The 23,908-nt window shown below is 39.4% G+C and overlaps 1 protein-coding gene across 2 annotated transcripts in view; it reads left to right on the top strand.

Annotated features, from left to right (window-relative positions):
* Positions 1-2,408: 2,408 nt before the first annotated feature.
* Positions 2,409-23,908, top strand: part of WDR72 (WD repeat domain 72) — a 234,461-nt gene continuing 212,961 nt past the window's right edge. For both annotated transcript variants that reach the window (XR_012091494.1, XM_008016545.3), the window contains exon 1: positions 2,409-2,508. The gene's annotated coding sequence lies outside the window, so the exon portion shown is untranslated. The remainder of the gene's footprint in view (positions 2,509-23,908) is intronic.

Genomic DNA, 23,908 nt, shown 5'->3' with positions numbered 1-23,908 from the left:
TCCCAACCTGCTTCCAGGAGTCTTAGAATCCAAGACTAAGGAGTCAATAGGATTTGGAGGGTAAAGTCATGTAACTGAGAAACCTTAAAAAAAAAAAAAAAAAAAGCAGTGTCTCCCCACCCCACATTTTACTAACCCACCCAGTCATTCAGTTCAGGTACTTAGTCTATCCACAGCAGGCTAGGATGCCGGTTTCAATGTTGAATTTTTCACCCACTCGATACTTTTAATGTCTTTTCCCTATTCAGAGGCTGCATTTTTTGTTTTGTGGGTTTTTTGCTTTCGGTTGTTTGTTTTTGACAGAGTTTTGCTCTGTGTCTCAGGCTGGAGTGCAGTGGTACAATCAGGGCTAGCTGCAGCCTTGAATTCGCAGACTCAAGTGACCCTCCTGCCTCAGCCTCCAGAGGAACTGGTACTACAGGTGCGCGGCCACCAAGCCTGGCTAATTTTTGTATTTTCTGTGGAGATGGGGGTCTCCTCCTATTGTCCGGGCTGGTCTCAAACTTTTGGGAGCAAGTAATCCATTCACCTCAGCCTCCTAAAGCGCTGGGATTACAGGCATGAGCCACCATGCCCATGAAGTCTTGAGGAAAACGTCCTTCCATCTCTTATCAAAAGATCTTGGGTATACTGATTTCTTTTGCGTATATACCCAGCAGTGAAATTGCTGGATCATATGGTAGTTTTATTTTCATGTTTTTGAGGAACCTTCAAACTACTCTCCATAGTGGTTGTACTAATTTATATTGCCACCAACATTGTATGAGGGTTCCCTTCCCTCCACATCCTTGCCAGCATTTGTTATTGCCTGTCTTGGATATGAGCCATTTGAATTTGGGTAAGATGATATCCCATTGTAGTTATGATTTGCATTTCTCTGATGATCAATGATGTTGAGCACCTTTCCATATGCCTGTTTGTCATTTGTACGTCTTCTTTTGAAAAATATCTTTTTGGGTCTTTTGTCTATTTTTGTATTTATTTATTTAGAGATGGAGTTTCACTCTGTCACCCAGGTTGGAGTGCAGTGGTGTGATCTCAGCTCACTGCAGCCTCCACTTCCCGGGTTTAAGCAATTCTCCTGCCTCAGTCTCTGGAGAAGCATCGACTACAGGCACACATCACCATGCTCAGCTAATTTTTGTACTTTTAGTAGAGACAGGGTTTCATCATATTGGCCAGGCTGGTTTCCAACTCCTGACCTCAAGTGATTTGCCCACCTCGCCCTCCCAAAATGCTGGAATTACAAACGTGAGCCATTGTGCCCGGCCTTTTGCCCATTTTTAAACTGAACTATTATATTTTTTCCTATTGAGTTGTTTAAGTTCCTTAGTACATCCACTATGGAGAATAGTTTGGAGTTTTCTCAAAAAACTAAAACTAGAACTACCACATGATCCAGCAATCCCGTTGCTAGGTATATATCCAAAAGAAAGAAAATCAGTGTATCAAAGAAATATCTGCACTCCCATGTTTATTGCAGCACTATTCACAATAGCCAAGATTTTGAATCAACCTAAGTTGTCCATCAACCAATAAACGGATAAGGAAAATGTGGTACATATACAGGGTGGAGTACTATTCAGCCATAAAAAAATGAGATCCTGTCATTCACAACAACATGAATGAAACTGGAGATCATTATGTTAAGTGAAATAAGTCAGGCACAGAAAGACAAACTTCACATGTTCCCACTTATTTGTGGGAGCTAAAAATTAAAACAACTGAACTCATGGAAGATAGAGAGTAGGAGGACGGTTATCAAAGGCTGTGAAGGGTAGTCGGGGGTGGGGGATTGGGGGGAGGTGGGAATGGTAAATGGGTAGAAAAAAATAGAAAGAATGAATAAGATCTACTATTTGGTGGCACAACAGGGTGAATGTAGTCAATAATAATTGTACAGTTAAAAAATAACTAAAAGTACAATTGGATTGTTTGTAACAAAGGATAAATGCTGAGGTGATGGAAACCTCATTTACCCTGATGTAATTATTACACATTGTTTGTCTGTATCAAAATATAGCATATATCCCATAAATATACACACCCACTGTGTATCCCCAAAAACAAACAAACAAAAAACAAAACAAACAAAAAAATTTGAGGACTCGTCTCCGCTAATGCCTGGGGTCAACAGTTCACGTCATCTGGGCTCTTTTGATCTAATCCCCGCTAACTCTCTCCACCCTGAGAGGACAGGCAACCGCAGGCTGCTTGGCGGGCCTTTCCCAGCCGCCACCGCAGGTGAGAGAAGGAGGGAGGGAGGCGGCGGGTCAGGGCTGCAGGTCAGGGCTGCAGGAGGGGAGAGCGGGTGCGCCCGGCCCTCGGGCGGCTGGGGCCAGAGCGAGCCGGGTCCGCGCGCAGCGGGGGCAGGAGCGGGGCGGGGCCGGCCGGGGCTGACCGGGGCGGGGGCGGGGGCGGGGCCGGGACCGGTGACCCTAGGGGCGAGACCCGCCAGCTGCCGGTCCGCAGCCCAGGCCTCCGCCGCTCCGCCGCCCCTCGGCTCAGGTAAGGCAGGCACCCCCAGAGCTCAGGTCGGGCTGCCGGGTCCCAGGCTGGGGGTCTTCGTTTGCCCCTGGCTGGTGCAGCGGCGCGCCTTCCAGCCCTCAGAGCCCGGCGCAGGAGGGGACGGCCCGCGCTTGGATACAGCTGGGCGGAGAAAAAGGGTGGGCGTGCGCAGCGCTGCCTCTAACCCCTTCCTTTTGCTCTAAGTTCTTGCACTTGGAAATTGGAAAAGTCCCTCTTCAAACTCTTTTCCAGATGTGGCATCAGGAGTGAACAAAGCCGCTCATCTCGCAGTATCCCTACCTGTGCTCCTGGGAGGAGTCTACCCCAGATACGTTTAGGGACCTGCCTTTCACTGTTAGGATGATTTCTTGGAACTCGGGAATCGATTGAATTAATTTTATTTATCTATTTATTTTGTAAAACTTTAATTTTAGGTCGAATTAATTTTAAAGCTGAGTTCAGGGGCAGGGAAAACGACCGGGTGGGCCTAAGCCTGCTGGGGTGTGACAGCTTGGGGCTGTGGGGACGGAGGCTGGCAAAACTTTCCTTGCTCCGCCACTTCGACAGAGTCAGCAATAAACACTGCGGGGACAAGACTTTCGCCACTTGTAAGGTTGGATGAGAGGCAGGAAGACAAAGGGGGGACTGTCTGTGCTGACAGAATCTGGAAAACGTGATGCACTGGGAATACTTCCTTTGGGAACAGGTGCTTCCTTATACCATCTTCCTCACTTACTAAAGCATTTTTGTATCCATTTCAATACAGTTAACGATGTTCTGTTAAACAAAACGTAGGTGTATGGTACATCTGTCTTTGCGCCTCCCCCCACCCCACCCCCAGTTTTGTGCTAAGTGAGTTCAAGGTCAACGATTGGAGACTAGGTCACCTGCTGGGGATCTTTTTACCTGAAGTGTTTTCCTCCAGCCCTTCCCATTGTCACCTGCCAAAGAGCCATTCTTTTCTTCCCTGTTTAGCTCTCACCACTTACAAACCAGTGAAAAGGAAAGCGACCACTTCTGTCACGCAAGTACTTGTGGTTAAGTTGGTCTTGTGCAGCTTGTTTGTAAACATCACTTGTTCTTTTGTATTTTTTAAATTCCTTCAATATTAAAATGTGCCAATAGAGTCTTCTGTAAAGAATGCAAAAGATTGTAGGAGAAAGGGGAACCGCCCTTGAAGGTGTCTAGTAAAGTGATTATTTTTGTAACCAAAAAATTAATATTCTATATTGCGTTCCAATGCTTTCACTTCTTTTGGAAAAGATGTTTTAAAATTATAAGTAATTTGTCAAGAAAATATTAACTAGGCTGGGCGCTGTGGCTCATGTCTATAATTCAAAGGGAGGCCAAGGAGGGTGGATCGCTTGAGCTCAGGAGTTCCAGACCAGCCTTTACAACATAGCAAAACTTCATCTCTACAAAAATCAGCTGGGTGTGGTGCTGTGCATCCGTCTACTACATAATCCCAGCTACTAGGGAGCCTGGGGGAGTAGGATGGCTTGAGCCTGAGAGGTCGAGGTTGCAGTGAGCGATGATTGCAAGCTTCACTGCAGTCCAGCCTGGGTGAGGGAGAAAGACCGTGTGGAGGGAGGGAGAGGGGGGAAGGGGAGTGGGGAGGGGAAAGAGGGGAGGGGCCCTTAAGTTTCTCCCTGTGTGTAAAATCTTCCATTAACTGTCTCTACCCAATGAACTGAATGCTTTAGAAATCTGATGTTCTAGTTTACACATGCCTCCCGGAATAGAAGAGTGCATTTCCCTTGTGAAATAACTTAAAACAACCTTGAAAGTAATGGTATCAGTAAGATTTTAAGATTTCAAGTTTGTTGCACTCAGATACCTTTGTAGTTTGACAATTCATGTACTCAAAATTGCTGTTATTTAATAATAATAATGTGAGTAATAATGTTGCTCACAATAGGGGGCGTCCTTTATGAATAATTCTTTTAATTTTTGTTGTTGTTGTTGAGATGGAGTCTCACTCCGCCTCCCAAGTAGGAATGCAGTGGTGCTGTCTCAGCTCACTGCAACCTCCGGCCCCCGGACTCAAGCGATTCTCCTGCCTCAGCCTCTCCAGTAGCTGGGGTTACAGGTGCCTGCCACCATGCCTGGCTAATTTTTGTATTTTTAGTAGAGATGGTGTTTTACCATGTTGACCAGGCTGGTCTCGAACTCCTGATCTCAAGTGATCCACCTGCCTCGGCCTCCCAAAGTGTTGGGATTACAGGCATGAGCCACCATGCCCGGCCCTTTAGGAATAATTCTATCAGTACATCATAAAAGGCACCTTTCTGGAGGCCTTTTCTGTATGTATGGTTATTTTTTCCCAGTTGTTAAGCTTTGTAGATTCAGTTCTTCTGTAGGCTGAATTGGAAGCAGACAGCTGTGGTGGAGACCTGGACTAAAAGTAGCTATCTGTGCACTGAGGTCTAGCCCCAGGTCAGCTTTGAAGTCCTTGCAAGTCCTCCTCCTAATTAATTTTGGGAACCCAGGAGTTTCTTAATTTCCATGTGTCATGTTTATCTTCAAAATGAGAGAGTTATCTTTAGTCTAAAAAGACATTTGGGCCCCTTTGAACTTTCCTAAAAAATGCAAATTTTCATTTACAGAGCTAGATATCATTGCTCTAGGGGAACACTGATTCTAGAATTTGCTCTCATTTCCAGAGGGTATCCTCACATGCTGACCACCACCTTTGCCCCACCTAACCAGTATAGTGCAGTGATTAAGAATGTGAGTTTTTCCATAGACTGATGGATCTGTTTCCTAGCTCTGACCTATTAGGCAAGTTACTTATGTTTTCCAAGACTCATTTTCTTCGTGTTTAGAATAGTGATAATAATGCATGTTGATATTATGAGGACCGCATGAAGCAATGCCTGTAATGTAAGCAGCACAGTATCTACAATTTAACATATAGCCAGTAAATGGTAGCAACTGTTTGCTTTGACACTGACTTTTCCTTTTTTTTTTTTTTTTTAACAAATTTGAAATTTAACTGGGAGAAATGTAAAGCCCTACACAATAAGTGTTTAAAACAATAAGCAAGTACAGGATGAGGGAGATGTAATTTACTGAACCAATCAACTTTTTGGTTAATTGACATTTGGTTGCTTGTGAGTGGGCAGTGAGTTGTGAAGGCCCATGTATTAGTCGTTTCTCATACTGCTCTAAGGACACTGCTCTAAGACTGGGTAATTTATAAAGAAAAGAGGTTTATGGGAGGCCGAGACGGGCGGATCACGAGGTCAGGAGATCGAGACCATCCTGGCTAACATGGTGAAACCCCGTCTCTACTAAAAAATACAAAAAACTAGCCGGGCGTGGTGGCGGGCGCCTGTAGTCCCAGCTACTCGGGAGGCTGAGGCAGGAGAATGGCGGGAACCCGGGAGGCGGAGCTTGCAGTGAGCCGAGATCGCGCCACTGTACTCCAGCCTGGGCGACAGAGCGAGACTCCGTCTCAAAAAAAAAAAAAGAAAAGAGGTTTAACTGACTCATATTTCCACATGGCTGGGGACCCCTCAGGAACCTTACAATCATGGCAGAAAGCACCTCTTTAAAGGGGGGCAGAAGACAGAATGAGTGCCGAGCAAAGGGGGAAGCCCCTCCCTTATGAAACCATCAGATCTCGCGAGAAGTTACTATCACGAGAACAGCATGGAGGAAACCATCCCATGATTCAATTACCTCCCACTGGGTCCCTCCCACCACATGTGGGGATTATGGGAACTACAGTTCAAGATGCGATTTGGGTGGGGATGAAGCCAAACCATATTAGCCCTGAAAGCTCATATGATTTTAGATCGCTTTAGTATAAATGAAAATGCATATCTATAGCCAAGGATATTTTTTTTTCCATCTGTCTTTTGCTCTTTGTGTATACTTCAGAGTTCCTCTCAAGATGAACATTTACAAACTGACTTGTCTGGGACAAGAAGGAGGAGCGAAGAGAGGCAGCTATTGAAGCCATACCATATTCATGCATAATGAATACGTTAATTCTCTGGCTGCCCTTTCAACATTTTTGATGTATTGTTATATGTAAAGCTCGCTGCCAGCAGAGTGCAAAAGAGAAAAAGGACCCCCACCCCACACCCACCCTGGCCTCCTGCCCTCTAAGCATACATTCATGGAATAGTTCAGGTAACAGGAATAATTAGAGCAGAGTAATAAGTGCTCTGATAAAAGTAGCAAAGGGGAGGCTGGGAGTTGAGGAGTGCTAAACATCCACTAGGGCAAGCTCAAAGCAGTGAAAATTTAGTTCTAGTTTTGAAATTTCCCGTTTTGTGGACGTTTGCCAGGTGTAAGTACTGAGTAAAAGCACTTCAGGTCAAGGCAGAAGTTTGTGTGAAGGTATGCTGGGGAGAGAGAACATGACAACCGCAAATCATGGCAAACTGTCCTCTTGTGTCCCATCTTTTACTGACTATGGGACCTTAGCAAATTGACCTCTGAGCTATAGTTTCCTTATGTGTAAAATGGGGATCTTATTATTATTTTACATTCTTAGGTAGTGATTTAATCTTCAAGCGTAGCCTATAAGAGTATCTAGCTCACAACACAGTTGGAAGACTTAGTTGTATATAAAACACTAATCTACCTGGTGTAACCAAAGTTGTGCCTTCCATCCCTCTCATTCTCTTGTTTAGAGACAGGGGAACACTACTCTAAATCTAGATGGGATTTAAGCTTTTCATGCATATTACAAAAGCAGGCCAAGAAACGTTTTAACTGTTCTTGTTGTTTAGAATGAAATATGAGATTATATGCTTCCACCACCGCTAACCTTCTTTTCCAACCACTGTAAACTTTCTTTTTACTAAGGCTATGTTGTTAGCCTATGTTTTGGGGCCAGGCTCTGCGAAAGGAGTTGCTCCGTCTTTGAGTTCTTCTCTTGCTGGATAAGTCCACATTCTTAAATTTACATGGTGAGATCTGTGGCCATTTTTGGGGGCCGTGTTTCCTGCTCCAGTCATTGCTTCAGTTTGAGCTATTGAACTGACTCTTAGAAAACATTTTGGTGTGGAGGGTATAGTAAAAACTGATTCATTACTTTGGGGCACTAACATGCAAACTGAACATTTTGGAAGGAATTTGTTATGGAATTTTACACTTTTGTGATTTTCCTTTAGTATTGTTAGCTTTTAAAATCCTTCTATATTTGGAAGAACTTGCCTTGAAATTCCAACTTGATCACGCGTGAGTTTTTCCTCTTGCAAAGATTGTGCCAATTTGCTGAACAATTAAATAGTTAGAGTTTTCTCCTTTAGGTCATTTTCTCTACATGGATTTCAAAGAGAAGACCTTATGCAGTTTTTTTGCAATGCCCTCAAAAATGGAAAAATTCTACATTCCATGTAGGCAGTAGTAGACAGTAAGAGAATTTAATTATTTAGGCTTTGGTCATTTGAGGTTAGGGTGCCTGGGTAGGCCTGTTGGCTATGGAAGGCCCAGATCAGTCCGGGGATTAGTTCTTCCTAGATCATGAAGACCTATCATGAGTAAGAGCTTTCTGTGGGAATTGTTCTTTTTGGTCATTCATTCATTCAGTATATTTTGCTTCAATTCATTAATTAATTTGAATATTTCATTGATTGTGTTATACATGCGGATGGGGATGCCGAGATAGATTCAAGTCTCTGAGATAGATTCAAGTTCCTTAGACTCTAATTTGAATAAGAATGACTTTGGAGAACTAGTTTAAATTTAAATTCTTGCACTTTATCCCTTAAAAGCTCGGATTCATTTCATCCAGTGCGGGGCCTAGGAATCTGTATTTTAATAAGCCTCACAGGTGATTCTGATGCTGCTGGGAGCTTTCTTCTTTTTTTAACCGGTTTTTTTTTCCAGCATCAGTGTACACATTTACACAGACTTTTTGGAGAACCATGTAATCTCTCTGTCTAGGGCTTGTTCTATCTGGTCAAATATCTAGACAAATCTAAACTCTAGTTCACTCTCTGCTTTTAACCAAGTCAGTGTACTTTTATGTTGCTTTTTTAATTTATAAAATAGGGACTTGAACTAGATGTCTGTAAATTTCCATGCTGTTCCTTAATTTGATGCTTTTCTTTGTTTTAAATATAAATCCAGTAAAAAGTATGCTTTGAACAGTTACAAATTAAAGTCATTCTTTGAATAAATGCGCTGTTGAGTGATATCTACTGAAAGTCCTGTGAAATCCTTATTCTTCTTAGGGTATCAGCACCCTTACTTTCTTTGTTACCACTTTCCTATGTTAAGAGGAATAGTGAATTTCAGAATGGGGAAGTGAGAAGGTGTGGTTGATAGAGACTGCCTTTTCTATTAGAGACTGAGCTGTGTGCCCCACTTTATTAGACGGCATGTGTAAATTACCAGCTGAATATTTCAGTAATTGAACTTCCTTGGAGAAACTCTTCTTGATCTCCTCCCAGCAGGGTTAAGTGCAGCCTCTGCTGCACTCTCTACCTGCTTTGTGGGAACCAGACCTACCCTTTCTCTCTGTGCAGTAATGGAGGCCCCATGATCTGTCAGCATCATGGGACAGGAAATGGGGCCTTCATCTCATTCTCAAGAGGAGAACAGAGTCAAGAACACAGTAGGTGCTTCATAAATCTGTGTGAAATGAATTAACTGCCACTTCCCAAACCACTGTTAAAACAAAATTGCTTTATTTTCTGTAATGCATTGCATAGTTTTCTCCTCTTTCTTAAATGTGCAAAACCCTGTGCTAATTCTATATGCCTGCTTTTGAGAATCTATATTCCTGCTTTTGAGAAATACAATGCATGTAGCTGTAATTATTATTTAAAATTGAAAATAAAAAGAATTTGTAATAGCATCATCAATTTTTGGTTAAGGGAAATAACGAATGTGATCCCTACTAGCCCATTATGCCACAAAGGCACACTGATAATTATTTCTCCTCTTGTTGAGGAACTGGGATGTAAGCATTTAAAGTATCATCTTTATATGCATTTTGATTTCCTGTTGAACAAAAAAAATATAAACAGGAAGGACTTCATTCTTTTTTCCAGTGAGATCACAGAGATAAACCAAGTTAGAGCAACTCTCTTGAATAGCTAATAGCTGTCGCCTGGGGAAGGAGAAAATTATTTTCTGCCTTCCATGTTGATGTATATAGAACATGTGTTCTGAGTAGCTGCTATTTTCACTGCCTCTTTTTCCAGTTGAGGTGCAACATAAACTATTTTAATTAATATTGTGTCACCAAAAGGGGTTGAAATAGCCAATTGAATTCTGCCAAGATAGAGTCTTTTGATGAAAACATATCTTTATTGATTGTGGATGAGGAAAATCATTCTTAAAATGAAATCCAGAGAAAAATCATATCCCTCAGAGAAAATTTCTGAGTGGCAGGCTAAGATTAACATCATGAAATTGAATTTGTGCTGCAAGCCTTTGATGCAATCAGCAGCTGGGAGATGCTGTTGCCCTTGCTGTGCTCTCTCTGATTGGGGTGAATTATTGTGTGGAATGAAATAAGTGTTTCTCGTGTCCCTCCTCCAAGAAATACAAACAAGGTATTACCAGGTAGTTTCTTGCGAGTTAAAATGGGTTGGATCGATTCCAGGCCTCTCAGGCTCTTCTACACCCATGAACTGTAGGTGTTGGATATTTATTTATGCCTTAGGGACAGAATTTCTTTTTATCATTGGACAGTGACATCTTTGGTCAGTAGAAATCAAGGGAGAAGAGGGATCCCCTTTGCCAGGGAATTTTTTTTTTTTTTTCTTAGAATAAGCAGAGGCCTGGATGTTTTAGAAAGTGCTGTAGTGCCACATATTGCCTGGTTTTTGTTGGCCTGTAGGTTCAGGCAAGCCCTTTCCTGTCTCCCTCTGCTACCTCTTATGTCATAAACTGCATTGAAATCACCCCAATGTGGAAATCTCACATTGTGTATTATGAATCATTTTCCATGACACTAGTGTTACAATGAGCTTTGTAGTGTTTTTGTATTAAGTTCTGATGCTTCGAAAACACTCTGGCCCGTGCATACACTTCCACATATATAATGAATAGGTTTTATAGATTAAGACTCTTAGACTGAAGAGTGATTGTGGATGCCATGTCACTCTTAGACTAAAGAGTTATTTGGCATCCTAACCACCCTTGTGGTTGAATTTAAGTTGTGTTTGTTTTGTTTTGTTTCATTTTCTTTAAAGAAATAGGTGGACTGGCTTGTCTGTATGGAAGTGTAAACAGATGAGGATGTCATCATTATGAACTCTTATTTTCAAGGCCTTTAAGAAGTGGGATGGGCTTTGAGGTCATACAAATCTAGGGATGTAATCCTAGCTGGGGGATTTAGATTTACCAAGCCTTCTTTTCCTAATGACAGTAATGGTAGGTGTGTAGATTACTTGAGAAAATGCATGGGAAAGCCACCAGCACAAGGTCTACAACACAGTTGGCATTCAGTAAAACCTTGTTGAATTGAGCATATAACCCTGTGCCTTAATACTGAGGAAAAGAAGCAAGGACAGTGAAGACAGAAGGTGGGATGTGTTTAGGAAGAAGGGAGAGTAGGAAAAGCCAGGACTAGAGAAAATTTTGAATAATAAAGTGGTGAGATAGGGACTATGAAACAGAGGTGGGGCTTGTCTTGGCTCATGACAGAAAATCCACAAAGATGTTCACAAGGGCTACAAAGGCTACGGTTCCTTCAGATTATGAGCCTCAAATCCTGTACTTCCTCTACCACTTTTTCCAGACCACCTTGGGATTCTGCATTCATAGCCTTGCTGATGAAAGTCTGTTTTGGCCTAGCTTCTGCTAGAATCCTTTAGTGCAAAAGATGAGTTTAAACTCTTCCCTGGCAGGTGTTCCTGGCTGGTAGGACAGAGTCAGAAAACACTAGAATTGTGGGCATTAGGGAGGCTTCTCCAAATAGGCCTTGTCCATATAGGCCTATATTCCTGCTTATGGGAGTGCCTGCCGTTTGCTTATTCTGGGAGGAAAAAAAGGATTGTTATGATTACAGTGGACTGACTTCCAGTGTCAACTTGTGCTGAAACTGAAAGAAGGGAAGTAGATGTCAGGGCCAAGGAAGAAGATAACTAGTCCTTGGAAGAACACAGGATTTTTCCACGAGAAGCCAAAGTGTAAGGGATGACCCGTTGACAGCCATGGTAGTGAAACTTGCTTTGCTGTTGTGCCTTGGAAATGCTTCTACCAACCTCCTTTACGTTGGTTCTTTACATACTTAGGATTTGACTTATAGGTTGTGAATTCCTAGAGGGCAGGAACTTGTGTTTTTTCATCTTTCATTTAGTAGGGCTTTACTAGATACTAATTATCGAATTAATAAATGAATACATTCTTTTCTTAAGGAGCCGATAATGTAGATGGAAAGGAGATTTATTACACAGAGAGGTAGAGAATAGATTTTGATATATGACCACCTGTGTGATTCATACTGAAATTTAAATATATGTTTCAGGAATTGGTACATGTGTTACTGAGATCTACATTCTGACTCGAAAGAAACAAAGTCTGTCAAATGCTGTATTACTTTTCTAGGAATGTATAACAAAGTACCACACACTGGGTGACTTACACAACAGAAATGTAGTCTCACAGTTCTGGAGGCTGGACGTCTGAAATCACAGTGTCAGCAGGGTTAGTTCCTTCTGAGGCAGAGACGAAGATTCTGTCCCATGTCTCACTTAGCTTCTGGTGGTTTGCTGTCAATCTTTGGTGTTCCTTGGCCTGTAGAAGTCACCCCAACCTCTGCCTTCACCTTTACCTGACATTCTCTGTGTGTGTGTCTGTCTGCACATTTCCTTGTTTTATATGACAACCAGTCAGACTGGATTAGGAGTTCACCGCAATCCAGTATTACCTCATCCTCAATTAATTATATCCACAATGAACCCCTGTCCAAATAAGGTCATACTCGGAGGTACTCCGAGTTAGGGCTTCAACATATAAATTTTGGATAGGCTTAATTCAACTCATATTAGATGAGAATGTGGTAGATTTTTGGAAAAAATCAAATTTTTTTAAAATTTAAATTATTTTACTTTGCCAATTTGATACTTTTGAAGTTTTATCTTTATCTTTCCTACTTAATTCACTTCATAGATGGGATCTACTGTAAGTTATGAATGATAGAATGAAGAAATATAAATGACAAGAATTTCATTTATCTTAATATTGTTTACTTAGCAGGATTTACATACAGATTTTGAGATTTTAAAAGCCTTCTGATAATAGAGTAATATTTATTGAATGCTTACTAATTAATTAATCATTTTCAAGGATTATTTACTCACATCAACGGTATTAGATTGATATTATTTATCCTCATTTGATTGATAAAAATCCAACACGGAGTTGTAAAGTAACCTTCCCAAGGACATAGATTGGTAGAATTGGCATTTGAATCCAGGCTCACTGACTGGAGGGCCTGACCCACTGGTACATGCTGTCTCCTTACTCATTACAGCCAGGTGCAATAGACAGTTGATCCCCTTCCATGGATGACCAAATAAGCTCGTTGGGTCACAAAACCAACAAATGTATAAGATTTGTGATTTAAACTTAGGCGTTACAGGCATATCTTGGAGATATCATGGGTTCTATTGTAGGTTTGACTCCAAGCCTCTCTAATAAAGTGAATATTGCAGTAAAGCAAGTCACACAATTTATTTCGGATTCCCAGTGCATATGAAAGCCTATTAAGTATGCAATAATATAATATCTAAAGTAACAATGTACATATTGTGATTAGAAATACCTTATTGCTAAAAAGTGCAAATGATCATCTGAGCCTTCTGCAAGTTGTACTTTTTGCTGGAGGAGGGTCTTGCCTCCATGTTGATGGCTGCTAATTGATTAGGGTGGTGGTTTGCTGGAGTTTGGGGGTGGTTCTGGCAATTTCTTAAAATATGACAATAATGAAGTTTGCTGCATTGATTGACTGTTCCTTTCATGAAAGCTGTTTTTTTTTTTTTTTTTTTTTTTTTAAAAGAGTCTCACTACGTTACCCAGGCTGGTCTCAAACTCCTGACCTCAGGAGATCCTCATACCTCAGCCTTTTGAGTAGCTAAGATTACAGGCATATGTCACTGTGCTCAGACCTTTTGTGAAAGATTGCTCTGTAGCATATGATGCTGTCTGATAGCATTTTACCCACAGTAGAACTTTTTCCAAAATTGGAGTCAATAGTTTTAAACCCTGCTACGTTACCAGCTAAGTTTGTGTAATATTCTGAATGTTTTGTTTTCATTTCAGCTATGTTCATAGCATCTTCACCAGGAGTAGATTCCATCTCAAGAAACCACCTTCTTTGCTCATTCATAAGAAGCAGCTTCTCATCCATTTACATTTTATCAAGACCTTGTAGCAATTCAGTCCCTCTGCAGACTCTACTTTTAATTCTAGTTCTCTTGCTATTTCTACCACGTCTGCAGTTACTTCCTCCACTGGAATTTTGAATCTCTCCAAGTCATCTATGAGGGTTGGAATCAAGTTCTTCTCAACTCCTGTTAATGTTAATATTTTGACCTCCTGCTGTGAATCACAAATGTTCTCAAGGCATCTAAAGTGGTGAATTCTTTCCAGAAAGTTTTCAATTGACTTTGTCCAGGCATATCGGAGGAATCTCTACCTATGGCAGTGGTAGCCTCACAAATTGTGTAGCTTAAATTATAAGACTTGAAAGTCAAAATTACTCTTTGATCCATGGGCTGTAGAATGGATATTATGTTAGCAAGCATAGCAAGCATGAAAACAGCATTAATCTCTTGTGCATCTCAGAGCTCTTGGTTGACTTGGTGCATTGTCAATGAACAGTAATGTTTTGAAAGGAATTTTTTTTTTTTTTTTTTTTTCCCCTGAGCAGTGGATCTCAACAATGAGCATAAAATACTCAGTAAACCATTCTGTAAATACATGTTTTGTCATCCAGGCTTTCTGGTTCCATATACAGAGCATAGGCATTATTCTTAAGGGCCCTAGAATTGTTAGAATGATAAATGAGCATTGGCCTCAACTTAAAGTCACCAGCTGCATTAGCCCCTAACAAGAGAGTCAGCTTGTCCTTTGAAGCTTTGAAGCCAGGCCTTGACTTCTCCATTCTAGCTAGCAAAGTCCTAGATGGCATCTTCTGCCAATAAAAAGGCATTTCATCTACATTGAAAATCTGTTGTTTAGTGTAGCCACCTTCATTAATTATCTGAGCTTAGATCTTCTAGATCACTTTCTGTAGCTTCTCCATCAGCACTTGCTGCTTCATCTTGCACTTTCATGTTATGGAGAAGGTTTCTTTCCTTCAATCTCATGAACTCAGCTAGCTTCCAGCTTTTCCACTGCAGCTTCCTCACTTCTTTTAGCCTTCATAAAATTGAAGAGAGTTAGAGTGCTGCTCTGGATTAGTGTTTTACTTCAGGGAATGTTGTGGTGGTTTGATCATCTTTCCTGATCATTAAAACTTTCTCCATATCAGCAATTGTTTTGGTCTGTGATCATTCATGTATTCACTGTAGTTGGACTTTCAGTTTCCATCAAGAACTTTTCCTTTGCATTCACAATTTAGCTAATGGGCTGGTGCAAAAGGCCTAGCTTTAGACCTGTCTTGACTTTCGACATGTCTTCCTCACTAAGCGTAATCATTTCTGACTTTGATTTAAAGTGAGAAAAGTGCAACTCTTCCTTTCACTTGAATACTTAGAGGCCGTTATAGAATTATTAATTTACCTAATTTTAATAGTGTTTTGTTTCAGGGAACAGAGAAGACTGAGGAGAGAGAGAGAGAGATAGGGGAATGACCAGTTGGTGGAACAGTCAGAACAAAAGCTTAATTTACCAATTAAGTTTATCATCTTATATGGGTATAATTTGTGGCACCCCAAAACAATTACAGTGGTGATATTTATGATCACAGACCACCACAACAGATATAATAAAAATGACAAAGTTTGAAATATTATGAGAATTACCAAAATGTGACACAGAGACATGAAGTGAGCACATGCTGTTGGAAAAAATGACGCCTATAGATTTGCTTGAGGCAGGGTGGCCACAAACCTTGAATTTGTAAAAAACACACAATTATCTGAGAAGTATAATAAAACGAAGTTTTATTCCCTCCCCTGGGGGAAATCCTTCCCAATTTTGACTTCAGGCTCTGATTGTGTTCCCTCCCTGGGCACTCTTGCATGTACATTAACACAGCACCTGTCACACTATGGGATGACTTAGGGCAGGCCTGCCTCCTTAGACACCAGTAAACTCCTTGAGGTTTGTGACTTTCTTTGTCTCTCTTGTCCACATCCCCAGAATCCTTGCACAGTCTCTGACATGTAGCAGATAATGAATATTTTTAAACTAAATATACATAAACAAAGGCAAAGGGGCCAAAGAAGAGAAATCAGTTGAAGTCAAAATAAATAAGTATTAATAAAGGAAGTAATTGAGTTGACAGAAGATGAAATCTGGAATAAAGGTAGAAGTGTTATCAGAGGAGACTAGTATGGGTATCTCAGAAGAAAATAATCTTAAAAATAAGAGAAAGTGATGGAATGTTGAAGTAATGAGGAAGCTCATGTGTGAGAGACTTGATTTTCTTGGTTAATTGAAAGAAAGGATCATCAACTAAGAGTGCTGGGATATGAGGAATTACCTGTTAGGGTGGAGTTTTGAAAGGTAGAGGAAAGGATTTGACTATGACAGAGGACGAAAGCCAAGTTTCTCAATGTGATTTTAGGTAGTACGTACCAAGTATTTATGTTAATAGATGAGTATTTCTTTTAATGTGTGTTTTGAAAAATATAACCTGTACATTAAACCTCACGATTTTATGGACACTTATGATTAAGATGATTCCAAAAAAAAAAAATACTTATGTAGCTTAATTTCTTCTTATCTAAGTTTAATTAATACATAAGACAAGTTAATTTAAAGAGAGATATTAGGCAAACAGTTTTCCAGATTGTTTTTGGATATGGGAAAGAAAAACATGACTCAAGACCAGAAATAGATTTGCAGAATTTATACACACACAAAACAATTGTTTTGTCTAGTAGCATGAATACTTAGTTAAAATTAATCAAAAGATGATTCCATGGTAGATACTTTGAGGACAGGGATGGTGTTTTTCTGTTCTTTGTGTTCTCTGCAGCCCAACTCACCACGTGGCTATATTTAGTTCTCAATACATATTTGTTGAATTTAATTAAGAATGGTCTAGGACAATGGTATTTTTTGTTTGTGTTAGCCACATCTAAGTAAAAAAGAAATGACTTTCACTGTAAATAGAGGATTAAATGTAGTGTAAGCTAAATACATATTCCCTTCTTAAAGCCTGAACTTTGAGCTTTAGACAAGGGGATTGTAGTTTCTTGAGTTTGTTTGTTCACTAATTGAATATAAATAAAAGTGAAGTTACCACCCAGAAAGAATTGAATTGTTCTCTCATATTTCTCTTAGCACATCTAGTGCTCATCTCCTTGATAATGACTGGAAGTAGACACACTTGGCCTTTCTTTGAATGTGTCAGCTCTGTTGCACTACAGCTTACTGAGAGAGGAGGTGAAGTCTGAAGGTAATACTCTGTGAAAATCTTCGACTCACAAGTCTGGAAGAGCTGTGAACTGTGATGGAAACCTCATCCATGTAGTGAAAGAGATGTGATTTCTTGGCTGTTTTACTTTATACATATTCTAGGTCATGAGTGTTTGGAATTCAGAGATTAATTTGCACATCTGTTTAATTCCTCCTTTGATCTGTGGGCTGTTTCAGCTTTGACTTTACCTGCTAAGTTATTCTCTATCTAAAACACATTATTTTCTAGAGTTCACTAAGTAGCAGTTAATTACTCAGTGACAACATTTTTGCAGGAGGTTGGCATTGGTGTTGGTTAGGAGTTAATTCTGAAATAGTCATGTTCTAGTGGGTTGACCAGACAGAATGTTATGTGTTATTTAAATATGCCTTGGACACTCTTTGACCTCGTAGAATTTTTTTTTTTTTTTTTTTTTTTTTTAACCTTTCCTAAGGAGTGATCTAATTACAATCTGTTGATAAAATAATAACTTTGGGTTCAGGGGCATTTTCAAATAGATTTTGGGTGGACAGGGCTTCTGCTGAGACCCATGCCAGCTTGGACTGGCATGTTCTCATGGACTGAAGTCAGGCTCTATGGACTGCAGAGCCTGCTTGCTTCATAGTCTGCTGTGGTTAAAGTAGATCTCATTCTGGCCTACCTGAACACCCAGTTACTTTCTCCAGCTTTCTTCAGTTTCCTTGAGTTCCTTGTTCCTTCATAAAGCTCAACTTTGCCCTCTCCCAAGCTGTTTCCATTTACTAGCTAGCTGTGTCACTGGCCAGGCCACCTTACTCTGCTCTCCAATCTATTCATTTGTCTTATCAAGCTTATTAGGGTAAATTTATAATGCATTTAATAAACTACACACTTTTAAAGTGCACAATTCCAAATTGAGTGTACAATTTTCACACCAAAGCTCTTTTTATCTCCACCTAACTCAGAATTTAAAAGCAAAACTCCCTCCTGGGCTAAAGATGACCAAGGTATGTTTTCTGGAAAAAAAAAAATCTTTAAGTAATTCGTCTTTGTCCCTCACCGTGCCTATGAGTTTTGAAGAAAGTAGGTGGGATTCTTCTCCACTTAAGAGATGGAATTCACAGAGGTCACATAACTGTAAGTGGCAGATCTGAGATTCAAACCCAGGCCGATTTTATCTCAAAGCTCATCTTATTCACTACTCTACTTATATTTACTTTCCTCTTAGTGTTTATTCTGGTTAGGATGTTATTGTTAAAATGCATGCATTGTAACCAGGGACTTGATCCTTGTGTTTCTAGTGGGCTGTCCTCAGTCCAGGGGTTTGAGATTTGTCTATGTTTGTGAGGTTGGTAAAGCAGACTCAGTGTCTGGGTGTGTCCCTGAAGACAGCTATTTATGACAAGGGTAAACAATTCCAGTGTCCAGTAGACACCACCCACAAAACCACATTTGCATCATACTCATTATTCTGCTACCCTCAGACAAGTCAGAAAGATAAAAACAAATTGTTACGGGGAAGAAGATGAAGGTGGGCTGGAGGACGGGAGCTGTGATGGCGTGTTGTTGTTCCTTGTTCTTGCCAGGTATTGTGTTTATGGAGAGAGGATCAGGAAGTATCAGTTCAGCTTTTAAAGGCAATGAAGGCCATGTTGGAGCCTGGATGAATAAGAGGTTTATTACTCTTGTTTTGCTTGACTGTTTTTTTTTAAGAACAACCAAAATATCAAAGGAATTTCACATTGCAAATCCCTAAGAATTTCTGATGGTCAAGACAGGGGCATCTTTGCAATCATGTGCAAAGAGCAAGTTCCAGATGGGCTGTTGGTAGACCTGGTTCAATTTCTGTCTCAGCCACTCATTTCTTTGGTTACTTTGGCCAAGTAACCAACTTCTCTGGGCCTTCATTTACTCATCTATAGAAGGAAGGAACGGTAATTGTGATTTACAAGGCTCCCTTTTGTCTTCAGCTTAGAGATACCAGAGACCCTATTATGCCTACAGGTCCCAGTTATATTTGAATTTCAGATGAACAGTACCTATTTTCTTAGAAGCATGTCTCATACAATAAACAATAATTTTTAGTGTGACCATGTCCCAAATATTACATAGTATATACTATACAAAAATTATTTGTTGTTCATCTGAAATTCAAATTTTACTAGGCATTTTGTATCTTTATTTGCTAAATCTAGCAACCCGAATTTGGCTCGGGGTCATCGATCATTGTAGAGTTTAGAAGTAATAATAACAAATTGTGTATTTTCATAGCCAAATATTCCAGCAAATAGCCACTGTATTTTCAAGAAAAGAAATTGTAATGTCTTTACTGTAAAAGTAAAGGAGGGAAATCTCACACTCTCAAAGGTATTTCTAGAAAGTGATAGTCATAATTTCTATCCACAGTACAAAATTATAGTGATTCATTGCCTCATCCAGTCAATTCATTCCATATGCTGAGTGCTGATTATGAACAGGGAATAATGATAAAATTTATCTACACAGAGTCACCTATACTCCCATCAGTTCTCCAAGGTAGTTATATTTTTTTCCATTTTATAGATAAGAAAACTGAGGCTCAAAGAATATTTCAAGTTTCTAAGGTGTGGGAAAGGAAGGCAAAAATTTATCTGACTCATTCTATTAATATTTTCTTGCCTTTTTTCTTTACAATAAAGTATAGTTTGAATTAAAATAATACAAGTAGTGGTATGCTGGATACAACCCAATGAGGAACCCAGAATCATAGACTTTATATTTCTGTGTATTTTGTTAGAACACGAAGAGAGGAAGTGGGGTGGTTACGTTCCCCAGAATATACTTCTCCCAGAGCAACACTATGCTGTGATCCTAGGAAGGTCACACCACTTTTCCTCCACTTCCTCATCAGCAAAATAAAGAGTTCAGCATTACATTCTTCACGTCTCTTCCAATTTCTAGTGAACTCTTGCTTCAGTCTCCAGGTCAAACACATCATATAAGAAATATTTACCGAATGTCACCTATGTGGTAGGCAGTGTGCCAGGGACTAGGGATCAAACAGTGAAAAGACATACCCACCTTTTTCCAGCTGTAATTTACAGTTTTGCAAAGTGTCCCCACAGTGGTGATTTGGGAGGCCCTACGGTTTAGGAGGTGACTGGGAAGTTAACGTTGCTAGAGTAGGTAGCCTATTTCTATTTCTATTTTAAAATATATGATTTAAAGAAATTTTCACGTTAAAACAGAACAGTTTGGGAGCTGGCAGGCCATCCCGTGAGTGTGCAGCAGTCAGTGGCTATCAGCAGGACTCCATCACCAGGAGGTTTATTTCTTAAATGTGGATAGGGTTTTGTGAACTCTATAATGGTTTGAACCCTCTATGGCTTTAAATTATTTATATTTCTAGACAAGTTTTACTTAATTCAATGCTTCCCATCCTTCCTCATATCAAAGCATAAACATAGAAAATGATTCTTTTTGTATACACCAGGTTGAAAGTTTCAGTTCCTCTCACCGCTATAAACTCTTCATAGCTCATTATGTACCATGGCATGCTGATGGGAGGCTCTGATTTAGTTAATTTATATTGCAATAGAGTGTTGGTTATAGAAAGGAGCCCAGGGAACTCTGTTATTAAAATCCTGTGTCAGTGAGAATGAAAACAGAAATGTTACTGTAGATTTACTACAAGAAGGTATTCCTTTGATCTGAAGAGAAGATTCATTTGATAAAGATTTTTTATGTGGAATATCAAGCTATCACTAGTATTTTAAAAATCAGTATTAAAACCAGAAATCCTAATGATTTGGAACATTGGATATGGCTTTTTCTAGAAAGTAAAAATATTCACGAACTTCCTGTATTTTGAATGACTAAAAATCATTTGCAAGTAACAATTTGAAACATCTCTTATTTAGAAACAAATGTGGAAATTATAAACATGAACAGTTTTACTTTATTAACTATAAAAGGTAGGAAGTCCCAAAATATATCACAAATGCTGTTTTGGTCTTATTTGATATATACCTAAATTTCAATCTATATTAAATATGTAATACTAAAATAACATGTTTAAATTTAGTATTATGCTTTTATTTCATAGTTATGTATAAATTGCAATGATCTATATATATGTAATTAAACTCTATAAAATCAGCTTTATAACACTTTCATAATTATTACACCTAAAATAAATTTTTTCTTAAAATTATTTTTTTCATTATGCCACCACGAAATGACAAAATTATATACATATATAATGTGAAAATGGTAGGATATATATAAATGCAACTACATAACTAGCAAGTAATTCATTACATTGTTTTTTTACCTACTGGCTGTGAGCTTCCTGAAGTCCATTCATCCTTTCATCTTGAGAATCCAGTGTGGTATCTGAGTAGGCTGCAGTCAAGAATTTGTGTAGGAATTATTTGAGAGTTACTTAAGAGAAGTTTTGTGTCTGTATGTTTGGTTGTTTATATAATTATTTCCATAGCTTTATTGATTATATGATAAAATATTCATTACATTGCTTATTTGTTACAAAATGCAATATCAAAATGTACTTAGTACTAAGATGTACTAAGTAATATCTATTAGTATTTACCAAGTATTTACGTACAAAATGTAATGTACTACAATGTTGTAGTTTGTCCTGTGACTAGAGATCCCCATGAGAGAAATTCATTTGACCTCTGTAATATAGGCTCTAACTTTATCCTTATCTGTGGCTATGATGCTTACTTTTTTTGCTTAGCCAAAAGGCCAAGAAGTAATGCTATGTTTCTTTCTCAGTGTTCACTCATTTTTCTCCAGAGGAAGTATTTATTTTGAATTGCCTTGAAATAGACCAGATTTAAAAATTATCCTACAAAATTCTACCAACTTGCTTTAGACATCCAAATATTATTGAGGTACTCCAATTTAGTATACAATAATTATAAATTGAGGGCTGTGATAGAGGTTTGTAATCCCTTTCCAAAGACTTCTTTAAAACTTGTCTAGACACATAATTATTTGAAACACAACAGGTGTACTTCTGTCAGGAACGTAACTTTCTCCTCCGCACCACAGAGATTCTAATGTAGAGAATGTTTAATAAAATGGTTTTTTTCCTTTGAGGTTTATTTTCACTTAGAAATTTCGAGGGAATTATTAGGGATGTCAGAAGACATGGATTTACTTTCTATCCTATTGATAGCAAGGCACTACATTTCTGGGGTTACTTTTTAAATTTTACTGCGAAAAAATAAAGAATCTGAAAAAAGTGACTTCTGATATGTGCAAGCTTTTAATCAGTTCTTTCTCCTTACTGTACAGTTTATTTGGTCTTTCTCAGAATCTCAGAATTAGAGATGATCTCAAGAATTATCTAGATCAGGCCAGGTGCGGTGGCTCATGCCTGTAATCCCAGCACTTTGGGAGGTCAAGGCTGGCAGATCACTTGAGGTCAGGAGTTTGAGACCAGCCTGGCCAACATGGTGAAACCCCATCTGTACTAAAAATACAAAAGTTAGCCAGGTGGTGGCAGGTGCCTGTAGTCCCAGCTACTCGGGAGGCTGAGGCAGGAGAATCACTTGAACCCAGGAGGCAGAGTTTGCAGTGAGCAGAGATCGTGCCGTTGCACTCTGGCCTGGGTGACAGAGCAAGACTCTTTCTCAAAAAAAAAAAAAAAAAAATCTGGATCACATTTCTCATCATCAGCTTTCTTATAAGTGAGGGGGGGATTACATTAATGATCCAAGGCCACTTGCTCTAAATCCTATGGGAGTTTATGAGTAAAATATGCAAGGTAATATAATGATAGCATAATTTGTATATTTATACCCATATACTTTTGTTTACATCATTGTATTTGTTCCTCATAAGAACAGTAAAATGTAGGCAGCTCAGGTGATAGTAACCTAATTTTACTAATTACTATATTTACAATGTGGTAATAAAGGTTATAAATGGCAAAAGCAGCCCTGGAAGTACGTCTCTGAATTTCAGGTATGTTGCACTACACATAGCAATCTGGATTGTTCAAGATCAATCCTAGTTGTGATTTGATTTCTTGTGGCTTTGGCCTTGGTCCATTTTGTTTTCTAATTTGGTTGTGTTAGGAATCCTGTGGCTATAAAGGTTTTCAACCTGTGAAATGCTTTGATTTACTTTCACTTCCCTAAACTCCAAATTCTTTGTACTTTAACAGGTATGTAAACATTTGTAAATATTGGAATGGGGGGATGTTTTATCCTACGTAAGTCTTTAGAACTATATTGAATGTTTTCATTCCTTCATTAATTCAGCACATAGTTACTGAGTGTCTACTTTTGCTGAAACTTCTCTGGACCCTGCGATTATAGCAATAGACAAATGAGACAGAAGTCTCTGCCCTCAGAAAATTTACGATCTACTGAAAGTGAAGTTGAAGTGAGTTTAATTTTAATAAGAATAAAGCAGGCCGGGCGCGGTGGCTCACGCCTGTAATCCCAGCACTTTGGGAGGCCGAGGCGGGCGGATCACAAGGTCAGGAGATCGAGACCATGGTGAAACCCCGTCTCTACTAAAAAATAGAAAAAAATTAGCCGGCCGCAGTGGCGGGCGCCTGTAGTCCCAGCTACTCGGGAGGCTGAGGTAGGAGAATGGCGTGAACCCGGGAGGCGGAGCTTGCAGTGAGCCGAGATTGCGCCACTGCACTCCAGCCTGGGCGACAGAGCGAGACTCTGTCTCAAAAAAAAAAAAAAAAAAAAAAAAGAATAAAGCAAAAGTGTCATGGTGAAAAAGTTTGACGTGGATTATCCAGAAGTAGGAGAGCCAAAATGAAAATAATAGTAGTAAGTTATGAATATTACTCTCTGCTCTACATTGTGTGCATGACCTCTTTTCATTCTCACAACAACCCTGTAA

Source organism: Chlorocebus sabaeus, chromosome 26 (genome assembly GCF_047675955.1).
Source record: "Chlorocebus sabaeus isolate Y175 chromosome 26, mChlSab1.0.hap1, whole genome shotgun sequence".
In the NCBI taxonomy this organism is placed as follows: Eukaryota; Metazoa; Chordata; class Mammalia; order Primates; family Cercopithecidae; genus Chlorocebus; species Chlorocebus sabaeus.
The sequence above is the reverse complement of the archived record's forward strand: the minus strand, read 5'-3'. Positions and strand labels throughout refer to the sequence as shown.